The following is a 16,123-nucleotide window of genomic DNA, read 5'->3' on the forward strand; positions in this document are numbered from 1 at the left end:
AGAACCTCATTCATTTACTGCCGTTAATTGCTTTTTGATGTGAGGGCACTGCACTGCACTACACTGCACTGCACTGCACTGCAGTGTTCACTTCAGTGTCCGTCCTATGCCAACTGGTGGATTTCTGTAGTGAGGCATTTCCCTGACACCAGAGGTGAAATTCTTGATAGTCGGAGGTATCGATCAGAGTCTGCATGTTTCAGCATAACTCACCTCCAGCTGTTAGAGGCACCCCAGGCCTGGAGGACCTGAGATAAATTGGGGAGAGCCATGGGGGGGGGGGGGGTTGAAAAAGGTCTTTCTAGCCTTCATTGGAGTGCACACAGTTCCAGCCTTTATCACATACCCCATCGTGACAGAGTCATATCTTTATCAGTCAAGCTGTCACTATCAAACACAGTAGCATGTGGTCTGGAAAATTGCAAATATAACTGACTCTTGTGCGGCATGGCCCAGTTTTTTCCATCATTCTCGTGATATGCTAAATAGTTTTGTGTGTGTGTGTGTGTGTGTTTCTGTCTCTCTCTCTCTCTCTCAAAAGCAGCCCATGCGCCTTTGAAAGCTTGTTGTTTATTTTGCTGTTTTAAAAAAGAAAATGTGCAAAGAAGACGGCCTTTGCTAGCTGTTGGGGTCTCTTGCGTGTGGAGCCTGATGAAAGACCCTCTCCTGCATGAGAAGCGCTCTGCAGTGGTGGAAGGGGAGATAGAGAGGGAGAGAGAGGGAGGAAAAAAAAAGAAAGAAAAAAAAAAAGCCCCTCCTTGGCTTTGCTGGAGATCAGTACAAAAGGGAGAGATGGGGGTAGGGTGAAACAGGCTGACTGTCTGGAAAGTAATAAAACCAGGAGATTAAGGGGACCGGGGAGTTCCTTTGGGAGCTTTGATTGATTCCAGAGAATTGGACTGGGACCCACACGCAGAGAGAGTCTCAAATTACTAATTGTGGGGTCCCCTTCTCGACAAAATATCTGTTTATTCAAAACACATTTCTCTGAGGTCCTGACTCTGGCCTGGACTTATCTTTATCAGAGTTGCCAGGGTTGCAGCCCCAACTTAAAGAGTTCCAGTCTGCCTCATTTGGTTTGGGGACAGATATAGTAGTCTTACTTTTTTTGTTGAACTTTGGAATAACCTGTAAAAGTTCAGCCAAACCGCTGCTGTTTTTGCAATTTCCTCAATTGTACCTCTTAAAAAGTTTGTAGAACTTTGCAAAAAATACCCAGAAGTTTGGCTTTTGTAAACAAGTGCCTGTCAGAGGAGTGTAAAGTCCATTTAGCCTCTATCTTATCTCTGTAATCCTGCTGGGAGGGAATTGTGTGCTGATTGTCTCCCCGAGGACAATGCAAATAACTTGCTGAAATGTGTAAACATTTGGCAACCCTCTCTGCTCTTACAGACCACTCTCCAGGGTTTTAACCTCGCAGACCACCTCAGATGCAGCATTGCCCAGACTTTATAAACAACTGCCCGTTTTCCTTTGGCGCATTTAAGGTCTTTTCTGTGGACTCCGCTGCTAAGAACATAATTTACCACCTTTGTTTTGCGTTTGTTTTGGAAAGCCCTGGTGGTCCTGCGTCCCAGTTAATGGGGAAGAGGAGCGGGAGGGCTAAAAGTTGGGCGTAAAGTGCAAAGCGTAGTACGGACTTGAACGTTGTACTTAGCCAGCGTGCAGGTCGCAACATCAGCCACAATCGAAATAAAAGACCTTTTAGCATTTGCAGGACGTAAAAGCTGTTACTTACGCTCTGCAGTTGATCTGAATGATCATTTATTTGCGCGGTCCAATCGCTCATAGAGTGCTGATGTGCTCCGTCGACCGAAACATGGATAATTGCAGACTTTTCCAAGCGTTTGATTCATGCGCTTCGTTAATGAAACCACGCCCATCAGGAAAAACTACTGATCTGCTGTGGCCCCCCTGACGTGGGGGCTCAGTTTGTTGCTTTTCAGTGTTTTGTCGTGTGTGAGATGGTGTGGAGAGGTCAGTGGTTTCCGATCGCAGTCGAAAATAGCACCTTGTTTGTGTTTTGTTCCCTCTATTTCAGCAGCTAAATCTGCCTGTGCAGGGTTTTTTTTTTGGGGGGGGGGTTAAGATGACCACAATTATTGAAGTAATTTGCACTAACTGTCACAGCAGTTTCACATGTAATTGGCAGGGGGAAAAGGTGGATCAATATCCTCTGAATAGGTGGAATGACATCTGCTGTTGCATCTTTTTGGTGGCTGGGGTCTGGGTAATCAACCTGCCTTCGGCTGAAACTTTCCGCTGACTATTTGGGAAACCAGTAGGACTACTGATTTATATAGAATCTTAACAGGCCCTCCCTTCTTCTAATTTGCTGATACATACTGCAGGCTGAATTGCAGGATTGCGGTGCAGATGTGGTGCAGTTAAACCATAGTAAGGTCTCTTTGTTTGCACCATAGAAAAAATGCATGTCCAGAAACTCGCATGGTTTAATCCCATTTCTCACCATATCAAACTTTCACACATCAGTTGTTAGTCTGGGGGTTTAATGCTTGTACACCAGATTGAAGCTATTTGCATTCTCCACACACTAATTTTATTTCGGTATTTTTACTTACAGTGTGTTTGCTGATTGCTGTTCGGCACGCTATTTAAAACTGTTGCTCTAACCGGCATTGTTTGCCCCCTGTATATCCGAGGCATAGCCTGGGCTAGCTTGCCGGTTGCTGGTGGTAGTGAAGGGGAGGCGCCGTTTTCCGTGGAGGGAAGCTGAGCCCGCATCATGGTCTAAAACACAGAGAGGATCATGGACAAGTCCATGGCTTCTGGTGCCCCCCTGCTAAGATGAAATTACCTCTATCAGAGCTGCTTCTGGTGGTGTGGTACATGACAAGTCTCCTTTGCCTGTCTCTCCACTTCAGCCCGTATACCAGCCTCTCCTGCTCCTCTGATTCTGGTACACATTCAGTGGCTGTGAAAGACTCTCTTAGGCCTGCATGAAGTTTCCCCAACATTCAGTTGTACGAATATTGTGAAATTGATTTCAACCTTCCCAGCCTTAAAAGTTTCTGTTCTCAAGACTTTCATTTGTGTGTTTACGTTCTCTGGGTTTGTCATTGTGGGTGGTACCGCGTTAGGTGTACCGTGAATGTGTCTACATCGGTGTAATTTTTTTCCCCACAACATTGCTATGTTCCTTTTTTTTTTTTTTTTTACAAATTTCTGAAAAGTCAATGCGTTCAGTAACTCCTTCACAGAAAAACCAAATGATCTTCACATTACAAGCAGCAGCTGTAAGTAGGTGTGAAAATTAACATCTGACTTTTTGTTGGGCAGGACAACTTTGTTTCCCAAAAGAAATGATGGTGTAAGAATCTGCCAGACTGAGCTCAGAAGATGACAGTAATTACGCAGTTGGGTTTACTCAATGAACCTTCACTTTGCTGTAATTAATCAAAGCAATAACGTCGCAAAGTTAAAAACAGAAAATTTAAGTTTTTATTTTTTATTTTTCTATGCATGGAAGTGTTGAAGCAAACTCCTCTGCCATTTAAACACTGGGTTAAGGTTAACTTGAAATTCCATATTCACCAGCTCAGCTATTTTTAATGTTAAAAAGTTCCACATTTGTAGCAGCAGTTTATGGTTCACCAATTACATCATGACATTTTGTATGTGCTGTCAGAGAACAAAGCCTTTTTTTAACATTTACCCTTTCCTCTAATCAGTTTCCTTGGGGAAACCCTGGTCTCTGGTCATGGGAAAACCCTTTCATTTAATGTGGTGCGAAAGGAGTTTCGGTGTTGTCCAGAACCGTCAGCTCTCTGCGTTCTTTGAAAGCCAGCCTATTCCATGTTATGTTTGGTCAGTTCACAAAAAGCAGCTCACATCAAGTATGCTCGTCCTGAAAGCAGACCGATTCAGAGGTGTTCCTGCTGTGCCTAAAAAGATGTCAGACGCAGCACCTTTCCATTCCGGCTGCTGTCTGTCTTCTTTGTGTCTGCTGGCTCTTTCATGTCAAAACAAAGAAGGCTGGAGGGAAAAAAAAAAAAAATTTGTTGGGAGTTTGAAAAAGTTGAATAGTGTCTGAAGGCTATAAGGCTGTCCATACTACCCTGTTTGATGACTCCATTGAGACTGTATGGTAACCGGAGGGACATTAAATCAACAAAATTGTTATCTTTTACTGGAGATGTCGGCAGAAACATGTTTGTCAGACTGATTCCCACTTTTGCTTTACTTTTTGTTTTTTGTTTTTTAAAAAATAGAACAAAATGCAGAATTTCTAATTCGCTTTGGTGCAGTGGGGCTCTCCAGGCTTCCCTGTTCTGCTGTGATTGAATGATACTCAGGCCTAATGACTTCTGGGAGAGCAGAGTCTTTTCAGTTTCCTCGGAGCTAACGCACATAGCAGCAGTGTGAGCAAAGCATACAAAGAAGAGGCTGAAAGTGTGGGTACATGTTTGTCATCTCCGTTATTATGCGGCTATGCACTTCAGCTATAAGGTGACTCGTGTCATGCTCTGGAGAACTAAACTGGTCCCGCTCTGCTCCTTAAGCCTCGCTCCAGTCTTGCAGGTACACACATGCGTACAAACACAAAGTATATAGTTGTGTGTGTTGGTCCATGGTCAGGGAGTTAGGTTGTTTTGAACTTGGTAATAAATTAGTCGAATAAAAACATTGATCGGTACCTTATTTTGGATTTTTAGCAGAGCTGTGCAGTTACAGATTCTGTGTTTTGGACGTCATTAAAATGTCTAATAGAATTACTTTGAAAGGGACCAACGTAATGATCTTGAAGGCATCTGCCTAGGCGAGATGCTGCATTGAAGAAATCTCTTCAATTTCTGATTTTGTCACAAGGCAGTATCTTTTGTGCAAACATTGCTGCACACTTTACTGGAATCATCAGCCTCTCTACGGATTATATGACTACATGTGTGTGGAGTGTTGCAGTGGGCTGGCCAGTGTGTGTGTGTGTGTGTGTAAAGGGTTTAGGTGTAACCAAAATAAATATCTGGTCATTCTGATATGCAGATACTAGTACCTCTGTCATTTACTGACGCTTTTACCAGCACAGCACGCAGAATGGCCAGGAACACTTGTAAGGGCAGGTTGTCTGAATACGACGTAACCGTCTTGCAGCATGACATGTTGTATCGTTTTCATGTCCTGCCAGACTACAGTCGCAGTTGGTCGTGTTCTCTGCATTGCATATAGAAGAACTGCAGGAGCCAAGCTTCTGTGTTGCACTGCATGTCCTTCATAAGTGCAGCATGACAGCGGCAAATGGCAGTGTGTGTATTGACGCTATATTTTAAGTGGTGTGCTACAAGCAAAGAAGTATTTTTTTCCCCCTGGCCTGGCATTCAAGCACAACCTTGAAGGAATGGGCTTCAAAAGGAATCTCCAAACAAGCTTAGGAGGACGGTGAGGACTTTTCCCCTGAAAATGTTCCATAAACTTTTGCTATTTTGGTTCTACCCAGGTCCTGTCATTGTGTCTCCTGTTGGTTGTGGCAGCTGCATAGGATTATGACACGTGCAAGCTGTGCCTGTCAGATGAGCTTGGACTAATGAGTGCAAGCCTCTGTTATACACAGAACTGTTTTTAAAGCCTTGGGGGGCATAATAAAGCCATTTCCAATTAAACTAAGATGTCGTAAGCCGTTTTAAATGTTTGAATTTTTTTTTTCTAATTCTTCTGAATTTTAAAAGCTTGATTTTAGTATAAGGGCATAGTTCAAATTACAGCAGCCACTGAGCAGTTAAGGAATAAGGCTGGCTTTATTTTGTCTTTCCATTGTTATTGATAAATCTAATGGAAAGTCCATAGCCAACAATAAAAAGCGGGAGTTGTTAGACTTGCTGTTTGAAAGCATTTCTGAGTGTTTCCAACCAGCATTTTTTTGTTGATTGTGTGAGAAAGGATGTAAGACCTCTTGCGGGATATTTCAATATTGACAAAGAAGTTTTCTACTGAAGCATTGTCTTACCAACTCATCTCATAACCGGTACATAAACCTGAAAGATAGTGAGAGGCATTTTTGAGAAATATTGTTAATCCATAATTTTCAGAAGGAAGCAAAAGAGGGGATGATGCATTATAATTTGAACAGGAAGCAAGATAACCTGAGATTGATGGGTATAGCACAGACCTTATTCAGAGAGCGTAAGCTTCACAAGGAAGAAATTCAAATGTTAGTTATCAGTACCTTTTTGCAGGTTCTTAAGATTTGGCGACTCTTTGCCCAATCAGTTGTTGTTCTTGAGTACCCTCAATATAATTAGTGCAATTAATATTTAACGTAATTGTGAGGTGGCAGGTTTCATTCCAGGCAGCAGTTCTGGTTGTAAATTAAGAGAGACTAATATTCTTCTCGAAAGACTAATGATTAATGACCTTCATTTGGTTGCAGTGTATCTGCTGGAGTTCCAACATCCTGCAGCTCTCAGACATGAATTTATTCTCTGCTGTCTTTTTGGAGGACATCCAGGGTGTGATGAATTAGCCTGAAAATCTTCTCATTGGTGTAGTGCATTTGTTAAGTAGCTTGTGCTTCACAGAGAAGGCAGGCAAACGGGAATAAGTGCGGCTTTTCCAATATAACGACTTGTGTTTATCATGATTGTCCAGTATGTATAGTGCAATTTGAATCTTGTTATTCCCAACCATGAGTTTGTTTTTGTTTTTTAATGGATCCTGTTGCCTTCTGTGCCCTAGCATTACAAGTTCAGGTTGGGGCTGCTCTATTTCATTCTCTAAATTAACTCGTATTGTTGTTTCTAACCTCAAACATTGCCATCTTCACCATACTTATCATATTACAGCTGCTAGGTTTACCAGTATGTAACCAGTCACTCATCCATGTACACAGAGAGGCTCTGAGCCTTCTTTCAGTCAGAGGAACTTTTCATGTGCTGAAAGGGTGCAGGGCCAGTCAGTCACAGAGAAAGGATTGTGAGCACTGCTCAGTCGCACTGGCTGCCATCATCTTGTGCCTGGCCTGTAGTTCTTGGCAGCTTTAGTCTGTGTGTGTGTGTGTTTGGGTGGGTGTGTGTGTGTGTTTTCGGTGGGTATTTGTATAGGCGTATGCCACCCATCTGGGGTTGAACAGCTGTTTTATCAACAAGGTTAAGAGATTTTCATGACTTGAACTTGCTCTCCAGCAGAAAAAAGTGTTTACCTAGATTCGCTGAGAAGATGGGGAGAAATTAGACAGTCTGTGGAGCAGCTTGCAATCTTGATGTCATTGAATCAGTATTATGTGCTGAGCACCTATTTTGACAAACAAGGAGGGAGGGCAAATATTGGCTGCCACACTCCTTATAATATTATTGGCTTTTTTTTTTGTTTTTTTTTTTTTAAATTGGGAAAGTCTTTATTTAGTTTAAGACAAAATTACAGATTTGCTCACAGCTGTGAATTGAAAAGAGGTTGGTAGTTGTGTGGTTTGGGTTTGTCAAAGAACTTTCATTTCTAAAAATGTCCTTAAGAAAAGATTTTTACAAGATCCACATAGATTTAAACCTGATGTTTCCCATCGGAAAATATTGACATGTGCATTTTCAACTCTTTACTTTTTTTGACGGTGCACATAACCCAATTCAGTACCAGAACTCAACTTCAACCAAGATTTCTAATTATGGTGTCTGTTTAATAGTTAATGAGCTGCTTCAAATTTGGGGAGGATTACCAGAACAATTCTGTTTGAAGTTGCAGTATTTTTTCCATAATTTTCTTGGTCTGTTTTACAAGTCAAGTTCTTGAACTGGGTTGTCTGGTTTCTGTAGTGGAAATCCATAAAAACCATTTAATTTTTAAGCATAGTAGGCGTAGTGTGTTTAGGCTTCAGCAAGAATAGAAGAAGGTGTCATTTTTTTTGTCCTGCACAGTACTTTTCCATGGCACTGTCTCAGCATGTAGAGCACTGCAGTGTTCTGGATTGTTGAGTCTCAGACATTAAGTTTAAACAATTTAGGGTTTAGAGTTAAGACCAGTGGAAACTCTGTACTTGTCATGTATATATCAACTTGTGTCCCAGTTCTTATTGGAGCCCTTCCATTCAACCTCCCAAGTTTTATTTTGATTTCACCTGCTGCTATGGTGACCCCTTTAAAAATTCTTCGAGTATTAACCAATGTTTCTGCTGCTAAATCCAAGCTGAAGCGATTCTTTGAAAAATTCAGCATTAGATAGAGGCTCCTTTGTGCTGCTGGGAGCTCCCCTTTGGCACTGGGCTCCACTGACTGCATTGACTTCTCACCATGTTATTGGAGCCAGTTCCTCCTCAACTCTGAGCTCATCTAAAGCTAACAGAGGTCAGGAGAGGCAGCTGAAATGGTGAAATTACTGCTTTAAGCCTTTTTAATACAGTGCCATGATGTAATGGAATTGGCTTTTTCTTTTGATTCTGTTTTCTTGGCCCTTCACAGTTGAATAAATGCATTCCTCAGCAGGACTTACTTGAAAGATGATGGCATTTCTCCTTTCATATTAATGTTACACAGCTCAAACACAAAATTAGCTTGAGCTTGGCCATAGAAAATGCTAACTGTGCCTTGGAATTTGATTTAATGTACAACTGTGTTGAATAAGTGTTACTGTTGATGAAAATGCCAAGCCTTAATTGAGGCATTGGGGCATCTTTTTTATAACAGTGTTAGAAAACAGGAGCGTAATTGCCTTTGATTTAAGACTTGCATACAAGTTATTAATATAATAGAGTTGTTTTAAGCTGAAATTTCTTTGAGGTGGCTCTAATTTTTGACGCAAGGACCACACTTCCCATGGGTTCTAGTCCTTGACCTTTTTGGAAAGATGATAATCTTTTCTAGTGTCATTTTATTGAGTCTGATAATTAACTAGGTTTGGCTCTGATATGAAAGTTAAAATCGTGAGAAGAAAGTTTGATTATTAACGGGCTTACACACTACGGGGGGAGTTTGTTCAAATTTCACATAGGGAAGTTGTGACTCACTACACTTCTCTTATGTGCAGAGTTGACACTTTATACACACATAAATATAAAATATCATAAAAGACCAGTAACTTGTTTCAGTGTTGGGTTGTGTAATATACAGTAGGGTTTCAGTCACTGTTGAAGCCATATAGAACCTGAGAGCAGCATCTTGGGCTCTTGAGCTGTGTCTAAATACAGACGTGACCTTCCTCTCTGTTCTGATATGGAGGAGGATGAGCTTGGTTAGGAGGATAAGCAGGTGGAGGCAGAGCAGTAAGCTTCTAGAAGGGAAGATTTTCATCTAGCTTGAAGTGTGCACGACGGGCAGTGATGGAAAGGAGCTGCATCAATTCCCTGTGATTCCTTAACCATTGTCCCTTGAACCTTGACTCCACTCGCTCCCCCCCTACCTCGCAGCCTGTGACAGGTCGCTCCGCCACAGCACCAGAATGGTTGCAAAATGGATGGCAGCCAGTGGGGAGCACCTGCGGAGGAGTAGCAGGCGAGCAGCATTCCATCACAGGACCCTGAGACACAGATGTCATATGAGACACGAGGGACGTGTTTGGCGTGGGGGATGGGGCGGGAGGGCCAATGGCAGAGGTTTTGGCATAGTGGGGCAGTAATGGGGTTGGGATATCAAGCCAGCTGCTACCAACAGATTCTTAATGAGGTGTCACGTCAAGAACCCAGGGAGATGAGCATTAGTGATTACAGTTAAAGTTGTCTGTTCATTTATTCCCACCTTTTCAATAATGCTAGGATGAGGAGATGCATGACGTTTGGGTACACAGTAACTGGGTTTTTCTTCCAAGCCATACTTGAATGTAGTTTAACTTGCTTTTTCTGTAATGGGGCTACAACTAACACAGTAATTATTTTCATTATTGATTTATCTATTTTTTAAAAAAAAAATCTGTTGGTTAATTTTTTTTTCCGTAAACTTCCCAGAGCCCAAGTTGACATCTTTAGTTTGCTTGTTTTCTCCAACCAATATTACAACCAAAAGATATTATATTTACTGTGATTTAAAAAAAACAAAAAAAAAAAAAAAACAGAGCTATTGTTTTTTGCATTTGATTTTCTACTTTTGATAAACGACTCAAATGGATTAATTGGTTATCGGTATTGTTGTTGAGTATTTCCTTGGGCAATCTAGCCAAATGGGCAATGCAAATATTTGCAAAGTGTGTGAGTTGACAGGTGGTGCAGTGTGGGCGCATGATTGATTGTGTGAATGCACAGAATTTGAATCTTTGACCTTTATAAACAAATTAATACATACATTGGCTAGATGAGTGAAGTAAGAGCCAATGAAAATACAGTATTTATTTGATAAGATCCCAGATTCAAGTATCTTTTCCTAAATAAAATGTGAAACTCTGCTCTCAAACATTACATTTTTAACATGAACAACAGGCATTGGAGCTGTGTGATAACAATTTAGTAGAACCATTATTTAGAATGTGAATGTAAATGTTTCTCTTGTGAAGGACAGTGGGTTCTTGTATAACCTTTTCTCTGCCACCAACAATCCAAGTGCTTAAATTATTGGTTGGAGAGAAAAGTAAAATTATTTTTCTGCTTTCATACTTAATTTACCTGGAGTGGTCTAAATTAGTCCTGAGTGCATAAGCAAGTCATTCAAGCTTTCAGTACACCTGCTAAACAAATTCACCCAAAGAGCACACGCATACACACACACACACACAGCGAGATCCTAAAATATGTCCTGCAGCCTGTTTGTGCCATATGCCGTATAATATTGTAGTGAAGTGTAGCAAGTCGAAATGAAAATTCACACAACATTATCTGATTAAGCAGGTGTGAAAGCAGCTTAATTCAAGTCGGTTTGGGCACTACTCCCCGGTCCATATTCAGCATAAAGCAACAGTTTGTTCAGCTAAAATATGTGAGTACTTTCATTAAGCTGGGGACCAAGTTGCACACTTTCATTCCTCCTCAAAAGAAGATGTCAGAAGTGGTCTTGAGTTATAAAGGGTGGTGGTTTTATTAGCTGCTACTAGCCTGTGGGGTACTTTTTGTTGTAGAGTGACAGGGGACTTAATAATGAAGCTCTCTAACCCAATGAGCCCTGAATCAGTGGAGCCCCTCTTCCCTTTCTTTGTCCTTTTCCCAATCCCCCCACAGTGCCACTGCATTCCCAGCCTGGCGGGGCAGTGTCTCTGGGCCAGGGCCATGTCACGCACCCCTTCTGGCCCCAAATGTCCATGGTGGGGGGGGTCAGGGGTTCAAGTGCTCCCCGTGGGGCGATGCCTGGCATGCCTAGTGACGCCGTAGTTCGCGCCCCCCCCACACACACACTGCCTACGTCAGTAATTAATTTCTAATGAGAAAGAAATTGGCTGACCTCGCAATAGCTAGCCTCTTATTACTGCCCCTTTCCCGTTTTTCCATTCTCCCACACAGACTTCAAAGGAGAGGCGAAGACAGTCCCTCCTGGCTCAATGCTGATAGTGAAGATCTCAGAGAACATTCCTTGCATGCTAGATGGATGTTGTGTGTGGATTTTATGGGCTGTCTTTCTGCGAGTCCCACACATACCTGTGGTTCATGTGCATGCTGTAGAGGCTTAACTGTGTTAACCCCTCATATATAACATCAGAAATACAGATGAAGATGTGAGGGCTTCTTGGCCTTGGTAAAGATACTGTATCGCCCCGTCCTTGGGAAATTTATACAGATCTAGGGTTGAGTTTTGTTTCATTATGGTCCTGTGCTCAAAGGTCTCATCTAATTTACCAGGCCATTCAAATGCTCTTAAAGACATTTTGGGAAATTCACTTATATGCTGTCTTACCAAGAGTTTGAGTTTGAAGATCAATGACAACTTCATTTCTATGCATTTAAAATGGAGATAGTGCTGTGAGGCATTTAGCATAGCTTATCACAGAGGCTAGAAGTCTCACTCAAAAGTAAGAAGGATTTGATACCCAGCAACTCTAAAATTCTCATTTACCAGTTCATTGTATATTTTTAGCTAGAAAGCTAGTCACCAGTACATCAAAAAGTCAGCTGGATTTTTTTCAGAGGTATCAATATGTGCGAAAGCTGGCAACATCACGGTCAGGACCTCTTAGATGCTGTGTGCAGCATTTAGACCCAGTTGATGTTGGTCAAAAAGTAACCCCAGCGCCCAAAACTGTTGCTTTTGGACCTACATGTAGGTATTCACTGTTTTATGAATGGCTGGCTGCCTGATGTCTACAGTTTATATTTAGATCCAAAAAGCTTCTTCTATAGGTTTGTAGATATTCATTTGAAAAAGTGGATGGTGGATCCAGTGAATGAATCCCACATCTCCCTGTGCTTAGCTAGTTTCTACCTTCTTTCTTGTTCCAGTGCTGGCTGCTAATTTATTGTCATGTATTTGATTGCCGTGCCAGGTGCAGTGGTGACTACCTTGAGGGGAATTACCTCTGTGTGTGTGCTATTTAAAAGGCAGCTACACTGCATGATAGTGACACAGATGAATGGCAGACAGCCAAAAACGTTGTCTTTTGTAAATAGGGTGATTTCATGTCATTGAGTGCAGTTCTCCTCTGTTATCATTTGGTTATATAATAAAGATATCACACCAATTCTTCTGAGCACAGTAGAAACTCTATTTGTGAATGCACACGTATTACTTGTAAATACAACAACTACCTCTTTGGAAGTAAACTGATATATATCATCTAACAACTTCAGAAATATTTTTAGTTAAAGGAAGAAAAAAAAAGTAATCTTTCCAGTGAAAGATAATTCATTAAAGCACAGTATCCATGTTTTTTGTGGGTTTTTCTGGTCAATGTGGCGGCAGTCTGTATTGATAAGGTTTCCTGAGGGGAAACAATTGTGTGAAATGCAGGAAGCCATTAGGAAGCCAGGGACTCGTGTCTCTCCCTGCTGAGTAAATAGTGTCTGGGCCCCCCCCCCCCCCCATTTCATCCAGTTTTGAATGAGCCCAGCACTTGTAACAATAAAGGCAGGAAATGAACTGTACTCACACAGGAGCGTGCAGAATGCTCATTGTGTTCCTAATTGACCAAACTAGGTTGGATGATAAAAGCAGACTTTTCTCTTGTTTAGTCGAAAATAGCTCAAAGGTAGCACACAGTAGGTGTGGTCAAAAAAGCAGCTAATGAGGCAGTACTTCATTGCATAGTTTTAGATTTTTTGTTTTTGTTTTGTTTTGGTCATGTCCTAAGTGACCCAGTTTGTGGGAAATTTGAGCTTGTATTTGGAATCCATGACTGCCTAATGCAGGCTTGTATTGCTTCCATGCAACAAATAGCACAAAAATATATACACGAGAGAACAAACATATATGTCACCCATTGCGGTACTGTTTGTGCTGTGCGAAACTAATGGCGGTCCTCAGTGTCGACCTGTTTACTATTTGCTAACCTCACCTGGCTGCAACATCCTCATTTTACTCTGTGGAATGCAGGCGTGACTCACAGCCAGACAGTGTTACTTAAGTTGTCACGTGAGAAGCCTTTCAGGGGAAAGTTGTTTTGTCCTTGAATGTAGAGCGTAAGTGTATTTGAGCTGACCTGAATTCAAAGAAGACTGGTAATGTAGTTGGAATTGAAGTTATGTCTACTGCCAATCCTACTACTCATTAGACAAAAGTGTGTGTGTGTGTGTGTGTGTGTGTGTGTGTGTGTGTGTGTGTGTGTGTGTGTGTGTGTGTGTGTGTGTGTGTGTGGCGGTAATGCTCACTTTTTTTACCTTAGCCATAAACTTTTTCTTACATGAGCATCTGCTAAGCTTTAAGGCCACATATGCCAATTTTAAACCAACAATCGTACAAACCAGTTTCTAAATTGCCATTCTGGTTTCATTGTAAGGTTAAGGGATCAGTCGTTATCTGGCCCACATTTTGTGCTTTAGTGTAATTGATGTTTGGTTTGCCCCTAGATTAAGTGACAACTAAGCAGGTTAGCAGTGCGGATTTTCCAGATTAATTCCAGGAGTTCAATCTGAGCGGGCTGGCCACTCTCCTTGTATCGTCTCAAGCGTCCTCCATACCTGGGAATTAACAGCATATGAAAAGGAAATGAGATCAGAGGTACCGATAAATCCAGCAGCAAAGCTTCCCTCAGAGAAAATGAGATGCACACATGCCATCATCAGTCACCAACCACTCATGTCCTCATTTCCGATAAATTGATTTTGGCTGCTCGGTTGATGAGGGGTGGTGTAGTCCTTCAGAGCGGCGCTCTGTCAACTGTTGCCACTGTCAGTTTGGCCATGCATTTCCTATTTTGAGTTTCTTGTCTCTAATGATACTTGATGCAGTTTTGCAGTGACTTGTTTGCATTGTTTAAAGTGAAGAAATGTGCTTCAGTGAGGCTATCTTCCTTTAGTCGTGCTCCATTTGGCCTCGATTGATATGTTATACCGCACACTACAATTCTTTGCACTGCGCCACCCAGTCACACTGTGTCCACACACTGTTAGGTTCCCCATGTCCCAGCAGATTCGCAAGCAACTAATTTAGGACTTGTTAAGTGATTTAGCATCTGTTTTTATAGGACCCCAGTGAGTCACAGCTGCCACCCCCGTTCTGCCCATCGCCGTCTATGCCTGTGGCGTCAAGGCTTGCTTTTGAATTTCAATCAGCCCAGGATGCATTGTTGTGTTCATTTGAGGGGGATGGGTTGAATAGGGTGTTAGAAGTAGTAGTAGTAACTGGTTCTGTCTGTCAGTCTAATATTCAGCGTGACCAATGGACAGCTCATTGGAGACTAGTTGGTGTGTTCTCAGGGGGCACAAGGCTTTAACTGCTGCCCGAGGGGCGAACCCTGCCCTTCATTCTTCACACATTGCCCTCCCTCCCGTCGTCGTCTTCCTCACAACGAGAACACAGGCAGTACAATCAATAACAGCCTCACCCTCCTCCTTCCACCGCCCACCACCCTCCGACTCCTCCTCTGGTCAGCCGCTCCCTGGTTTCCATTTATCAACACTGTGTTTGATGTTAGCTTCATCATTCTCTGTCAACCCCCCCAACACTTCAATGTGTGTAATTGTATTAGATTCGTCATGGTGGCGCGGTTATTTGGCCTGCCCCAACTGGTATTGGGCCAAAGGGCTTCTCTCCATGTACCTGCAACCCCAGACAATAGTTTTAAGTATCTTTAGTGTTTAATTTATTTCCATATGGCGCTGCACAGTTGTCTTTCAAAGGGTTCCCCTGCACCCTTAGGTACATGACGTCCTTTATTAAAGACAGTTTTCCCTTTCCTGAGTCCCTTTGTTCCCAGCAGCCTTCTCTTCTTCTTACCAGGCAGTGAGTGGTGCACTTACGGTAAAAATCACACCCCCCAGTAGTCCGGTTGTAAAGGATGTCTTGAAATTCTGGAAAATCTAATCTCACACATAAACATGCTGTAGATTCAGACAGTGAAGATGCCTGCATCATAGTCATTCTGTGAAATACTCCTTGAAAAATTTATTGGACATTTTTGTCACTTGTGCTCATTAGCAGTTTATTTCTTGAACAATGTGCTCAGTGTGAAAATATTTGAAATAACAGTTTTTATTGCCCCCACAAGGAGAACTGGCATTAGTGCCTGAAAATCAGTTTTTGTGTGTGTGTTGTGTTGTGTTTTTAAATGTTCAAATTCAGACCTAGGAGTGATCAGTGTAATAACTGGAGACGTACTCACACACTGGAATCGGAGCTTTAGTGGCAACATTACCAACAAAAATTTAATTCCATTTTGTTTTATTCACCTTGGTCTCATCTAATCCCTTCATCAGATAATGAGCTCAAATTTCCCTTTGTCAGGCTCTTCTGTGCAGCCTGTTGTGTGAGGATAATCTCTGGCCAAAACATTTTTTGTTTTTGAGAGACAGTGGGAAGATGTACCGGGAGAGAAGAGAGAGGAATATGTGCGGAGGAGAGTGGGGAATGGGAAGGACTTAAGAGGCACAGTGAGAGAATCCGTCTTTGCCGATTACACACGCACTACAACCTTGATGGCCACATTAGATCTCTTTCTCCGTACACCAAACTACCATTAATAATGGATACAGCTTTCTAGCTCTTTTGCTTTCTCTTCCCCTCCCCCCAGCATGGCCCCTCAAGGCGTCTACCCCTCTTTCCCTGTCCCCTGCTTCCCTACCTCCATCCTGTCCTACGCTTCCCTTTTTCCCCCTTCCCCCATTGTTTCAGCTATG

General features: G+C 42.2%; 1 protein-coding gene across 13 annotated transcripts in view; it reads left to right on the forward strand.

The window, feature by feature from the left end:
* Window positions 1-16,123, forward strand: part of neo1a (neogenin 1a) — a 173,005-nt gene that overhangs the window by 22,406 nt on the left and 134,476 nt on the right. The gene's annotated exons all lie outside the window — the stretch shown is intronic.

This window comes from Xiphias gladius, chromosome 1 (assembly GCF_016859285.1).
Source record: "Xiphias gladius isolate SHS-SW01 ecotype Sanya breed wild chromosome 1, ASM1685928v1, whole genome shotgun sequence".
Lineage (NCBI taxonomy): Eukaryota > Metazoa > Chordata > Actinopteri > Istiophoriformes > Xiphiidae > Xiphias > Xiphias gladius.